Source organism: Procambarus clarkii, chromosome 74 (assembly GCF_040958095.1).
Source record: "Procambarus clarkii isolate CNS0578487 chromosome 74, FALCON_Pclarkii_2.0, whole genome shotgun sequence".
In the NCBI taxonomy this organism is placed as follows: Eukaryota; Metazoa; Arthropoda; class Malacostraca; order Decapoda; family Cambaridae; genus Procambarus; species Procambarus clarkii.
In genome coordinates, this window is record NC_091223.1 from 18,403,735 (window position 1) to 18,410,318 (window position 6,584).

The window sequence follows — 6,584 nt, forward strand, 5'->3', positions numbered from 1 at the left end:
ACTTTACATTCTTGTAAAGCCACTAGTACGCATAGCGTTTCGGGCAGGAAATTACAATATTATTATTGTAGTTTCTTGTCCCTTGGGCCATTGTGTGTGTCTGGAGTCTGTACGCATATCCGTCATCAAGATGGAAATAATAAAGAAGTGGACCCCAGAAACTAATAAGTCAAACAATTTACAGCAAATGCAAAATTACTAAGCTTGAGAAACATTTATGCCCAATCCCTGAACCCAACGATCATGGGTACGTGGGGCTTAATGCACTAATTAAACTAACCAGCCAGAGGACGGTACTGGGTCTACAATAGGCTAACTCTCCCCATTGAATGGGTACTGGGTCAGTACTAAACAAAAACCTCCCACAGAATGGATACCGGGTCGATAATAGATCTAAACCTCCCTTAGGATGTATTAGGTCCTTAACAAAGTAATTTCACAGAGCAAAAAAAACTATCACAGGGCGTGAAAGAAGGTAAAACAACTAAGAAAGCATTTAAGTCGTTTGTCAACCCTCTACAAGACTACGTTACCTGGCAGCCACAACAACAAGGCTCAGGAGGAGGGCTGGGAGCTTCATGTCGGTATGTATCGCTGAGGACAGCACTACACAGGTGACGCAGGAGGGTGCGTCCGGCTGAACTGCAGGCCACAGGGCTAGGAGAGAACGACAGGTGCACGGTCCGGCTGAGCTGCAGGTCACAAGGCTAGGAGAGAACGACAGATGCGCCACCCCGCGCTCCTCTTATATATCCTCGCTGGTGAAGCCACGCACCCAGCTCGGAACGCCGTGTAAATTACACATGTCCTCTCACGTAACACTCGAATTTTTAACCCAGTCGAACAATCTGTTGAAAATTACACGCATTAGTAAACATTGAAGTATCACACAAAATACGTTTTCTGTGAATCGGCCTTGATGAGTTTATACTTGTGTTTCCGGCAAGGCAAAACAGTCGCATTTCTTACGGAGTGGCAAACCGAGCGTAGGGGGTTGCTTGGTATAAAACGTTTTTAGTTAAGTAGAGCCATTGTGATTTTTAAGATTTCAGATTGTAGGAAGAAGTTGTTGTGTGAAGGGTGAAAACATTGCTATTCTCACCTGCTTCTCGACCTTGAACATGTCCTCCGTTTGTTGCTTCCCCAAGCATCACCTGCTCGTTATTCAGGGTTATGGAACATTGTTATTCAGGGAGGGTGAGTGGGTGATGTCGTGGGACAATGGTGGGTGACGTCGTGGGACATTGGTGGGTGATGTGGGACAATGGTGGGTGACGTCGTGGGGCAATGGTGGGTGATGTCGTGGGACAATGTTGGGTGATGTCGTGGGACAATGATGGGTGATGTCGTGGGACAATGGTGGGTGATGTCGTGGGACAATGTTGGGTGATGTCGTGTGACAATGTTGGGTGATGTCGTGGGACAATGGTGGGTGATGTCGTGGGACATTGGTGGGTGATGTGGGACAATAGTGGGTGACGTCGTGGGACATTGGTGGGTGATGTCGTGGAACAATGTTGGGTGATGTCGTGGGACAATGATGGGTGACGTCGTGGAACAATGTTGGGTGATGTCGTGGAACAATGTTGGGTGATGTCGTGGGACAATGATGGGTGACGTCGTGGAACAATGGTGGGTGATGTCGTGGGACAATGGTGGGTGACGTCGTGGGACAATAGTGAGTGATGATACTTGTCATAATGGTCAACCATATTGAGCATGATTTGTGTCTGGCCAGTAACGTACTGTTGACTCGCCTCCCGCCCTAAAGTGTAGCCCCGTTTATGGCTAGCCAGCGTGTGCTGGGATTCCCTGGCTGGTGGGCGCTAAACCTGGGTTTCTCCCCCTTCAAGTACCTGACGTAACTCACTCCTTATACACGCATCGGTAGCTCTCTGCCAGGTTAACCTACAAGTCCAATTCGGGACACTTGGTTGGATGGAAATGATGCAGTGTCCTCATGTCCCAGGTCTTAGTCTGTCCTTATATTCCACCTCTTAGTCTGTTCCTTTGCTCCAGCAAAGTGCTGTTCAATCACACTTTGTTTATTTATTGAAAGCAAGCTGGGACGGCCTTCATATTAGTGGGTAACCATTTTGTGACGTCAATTTCTTTACCAATGTCAGGAACAGGAAGCCTTTTAGGCATATTGGTGATCCCTACCTGGACCAAGGCGTGTCAAATTCATTTGTTATCGCGGGCCAGATTTCATATGATTCACCACGATGCGGCCATAGCTTGGAGGACCATTTTTCTCTGCAGGGGCAAGAGTGAAGCCCTTCTGAAAGATGAAACAAATGAAATTATTCTTAAGGTATTCAAAAGTAATAATTTTTTCATTAAGCTCATTTACTAAATTTAGAAATCTTGCTGCAGCACTTTTCTGGGTGAGAAAAAACATAAAACTCAAATGTGTCTTGTAGGGATTTCAAGATTGAAAAGTGTGAATTGTTTTTTTAATAAAAAAACAAAAACGAATCTGGAATTTCACCACAAAGGCATGAATACAGCATAAAAAAACGCCCGAAACGCTTTGCGTAATAGTGGCTTTAGGCATTGTATGTACTAGCTCTATCTATAAGTCCACCAATCTTTGTAAAAATTTCTTGTATGTATGTACCTTACCTAAATAAACATTATTTATTTATATAAATAATTTAAACCATTTTTGTATTCAATAAATTTATGCTTTCTGTGATATCCACCACGAGAACTACACCAACCTTTTCATTATAGTTTACACACGTCTCTACATTTATGTTCCATAAAAAAGTGCATTTTGCCATACAGTTCGTTACAGCTATTCAGTACAACTTCCTGACTTAACAATCACATATCCAGCCCGTCCTCTCGAGCGCTGACGTCACTAAGCTAATATACTAAATTACCCAAACCTAAAAATGGGATTTAAATAGGTTGTAATATTTTATGTTTCTTCGTGGGAATGAATAGGCTGTAATGTTTCCAGTTTCGTCATGGGAATGAATAGGCTGTAATGTTTCTAGTTTCGTCATGGGAATGAATAGGCTGTAATGTTTCCAGTTTCGTCATGGGAATGAATAGGCTGGAATGTTTCCACTTTCGTCATGGGAATGAATAGGCTGTAATGTTTCCAGTTTCGTCATGGGAATGAATAGGCTGTAATGTTTCTAGTTTCGTCATGGGCATGAATAGTCTGGAATGTTTCCAGTTTCGTCATGGGAATGAATAGGCTGGAATGTTTCCAGTTTCGTCATGGGAATGAATAGGCTGTAATGTTTCCAGTTTCATCATGGGAATGAATAGGCTGGAATGTTTCTAGTTTCTTTGTGGGCTTGAATAATCTGTAATATTTTCCTTTCGTCGTGGGACTAAATAGGTGGTAACATTTTCCGTTTCTTCGTGGGGCTGAATTGGTTGCAATGTTTCCCATTCTTCCTGTGATTGAATAGGCTGTATTGTTTACCGTTTCTAGACAAAATATTAGGCTACAGAGTCACTTGTCTGGCCTTGGTACGTTCCGTAGGATCTATTTTACATTTAATGCACTGTAATTTAAACGCTATCGATCAATGCGTTACAATTCTTTGTGCTTTATTTTATTGAAAACACTGCAGTAGTGATGCTTTCTCAGACTAATGAACATCGGTCTCGAGGTGATTTCTCTTGGATCGAACGCTTCTGATTGACAAAAACCACTTCAAATCTGACGCTTGTCAACGCGGGAGAAATTCCTAAGATATTACCCTCCTCTGGGTAAGTTAGTGGTGAAGTCCCATAAAGGAGTCAGCTCTACTTTACATCTATGTTACGGGTTTATGGTCTTATTCAAGTGGTGTCCCAGTGGCCACAATATCCAAGAGCAACGCCAATTTAACGCAGAATCAACGTTGATTCAAATGCAAATGATAAGTCACAATAACGTGGCTGAAAGAATGATGATTAAACCACACATCAGAAAGTGGTGAAACGACGACGTTTCGGTCCGTTCTGGACCATTATTAAGCCGTGTTAATGGTCCAGATGATAACGTGGGTTCAGTATTGAACCAACGCCGCTGATGGATATTGTGGCCGGTGGGGTGGTGTTCTGTTCAAAGCCTATCACCCTCTCGATAGTTATCAAGCCATCACATGTTGGCATCTCAAGGCATAACACTGTTGATATGCTTGCAAAGACAGCCAGTAGAAAACCAGTAGTAGAAATTGATATGGGTGTTTCATTAGCAGTGACAAAGAGAATACTTAAACAAATATCTAATGAAGATCTCACCGACCTAATAAATTCACAAAGACCTGAAAGTTGCAGTATTAAATATTATGATATATATCGTGAGGAGACATTCACATATGGGACTAATAGAACAAGAACCCGGCAATGTGATGTTATAGTGGCCAGAATACGCCTGGGATATAGACGTATCTGGCAGCTTTCTCAAAACCCAAATGTCGAGTACACAATGTGTCAACTTTGTGAAAGAGAAAACATGCACTCTCTTGAACATTATATTGTAGAATGTCCCATATTGTCTGACTTTCGTCCTCCTGGGCTGAGGTATGCTGAACTCTGTAACTACTATATGAGTACTGGACCACTTGATGATATATTGAACTTGTACCCTAGATTAACCATGTAATGTAACTATATAACCTGAGCTTGTAAAAGCATCTTACTCACCTTCAGTGGTTAAGTTCTTAATTGCACACTAGTTTCTCTTGTCAGCTATCTCACCCTGTCAGAGTAAAAGAGACAAATGTATGTGTGTATGTGTATAAAGTATAAAACTGATCAGAATTACATTTCACCATTATAAATTCACATTAATGCATTCATAAATCTGTGTATCTATGTATTTACGTATGTAGCTTAGCCTAACATTTTAAAAGCATTACGATCACCTTCTGTGGTTGTTCAATAAATCTCTGAACTGTATGTTTGACAAATCTTTCACCCTGTCCATGGAGGACAGAAGAAAATGTATGTATGCTAGTTAGCATTGTAAATGTGTGGCCACGTCTGTGGTAGAAAATAATAATAATAATAATAAAACGATGACAAGAGCTTATTAACCATCGGACAGACATGATTATGGCCGACATAGTGAACTGTGTTCGTAGAAGATAAGAGACATGGCTGGAATATTCTCTGAGAAAGGGTGCATCCAGTATATGCATTTAGGTCCGCCATTATATGATTCTTCACCAGGTGGGTCAGATACCGAGATGATCCGAGAAATAGACGTAAATTATTTAGCCAATCACCTCCAGGTATGCCCGGAGGTGACTGGCTGAACGGCTGTGTTGGGAGGTCATGACGCCATCCGCGGACCCCGCCAGTTGACACTCACAACGCCAAAAAGTAGCCCCCCCTTGTACTTCCTGCCTCGCTCTCTGTGCCTCTAGGATTTGAACCCTGCGACAACCCCCGGCCGAAGCGGACCTCGCCCGTCAACCAGTCTACTCTCGAAGCTACGGAGAAGACTCCAGAGACGTCAGATTCAAGGTGCGGCTCCTTGTCTTTGTTCCCTCCTGAAAGCGGCGCCATTACCAGACTCGTCCTCTTACAAATAACGTCACTTTTCGCTCGTATGCGCTACGGCCAAATATCGACTTAATTCAAAATGGAAATTTATTTTCCAATTAAATTTTGGATTTCGTTTTTCCAAAACAGCAAGTTAAGGGTCCCTCTGGAAGGTTAGGAAGACAGAAAGTTCTAAGGTTTCAAAACGTCATGAAAATCGTAAATTGAAAGTTTCCTCTCCTAACCTAATAGCCTAAGCCAGAGGACCCAAAACAGTAAGTCACTTTCATGAGTCGATTTCATTTTGAATTACGTAGATTTTTAGCCTGAGTGCGCATACGAGCGAAAAGCGACGTAATTTGTAAGAGGACGGGTTGTCCAGAGAGCGAGCGTAGCTTCCCTTGAACAGTACATTTTTTCTCGACTACACAGGATTCACATTACCATCGGCGGTGACTAATAATCCCTTCTTGCCAGCAATATATGATTTGTGGGTCTGTAACTCGTATTAATTATGTATTTTATGAAATTAAAAATACAAATGAGCATAGCAAGTTATTATGTAAATACTTGAACAAATCCACAAGGGCCGTGACGAGGATTCGAACCTACGTCCGAGATCATCCCAGACGCTGCCTTTATCGACTGAGCTATGACATGATCAAAAGAGTTGAAACCGAAGTTCTACTGAACTTACTGGATCCTGCAGCCTCTCCGAGACGCAAACCAGGGTTTTATACAACTCTCCCATGCACTCGAGCTATGTCAATAGGCTGTTCTCCCTCTTCGCAGAGGCTTCAGGATCCAGTAAGTTCAGTAGAACTACGGTTTCAACTCTTTTTGACCATGTCGTAGCTTAGTCGATAAAGGCAGCGTTTGAGATGATCTCGGGCGTAGGTTCGAATCCTCGTCACGGCCCTTGTGGATTTGTTCATTTGATGCATACGCTATTGTGATTTCTGTGTGTTACGTAAATACTTAATAAGTCATTATTTAGCAGCTATTTATTTAAACTAACAGTAGGACTGTTAATACGGAAAGTCCATAAGATCTAACGTGAAATATTAAGAGAGAATTGGTAATGA

At 42.3% G+C, this 6,584-nt stretch overlaps 1 long non-coding RNA gene across 1 annotated transcript; it reads right to left on the bottom strand.

The window, feature by feature from the left end:
- Positions 1-537: 537 nt before the first annotated feature.
- Positions 538-5,798, bottom strand: LOC138356744 (uncharacterized). The gene is made up of 2 exons (XR_011224627.1): positions 1,747-5,798; positions 538-848 (listed from the first exon to the last, which is right to left on the bottom strand). It is a non-coding gene; the product is annotated as an uncharacterized lncRNA (long non-coding RNA).
- Between the last annotated feature and the right edge of the window lie 786 nt (positions 5,799-6,584).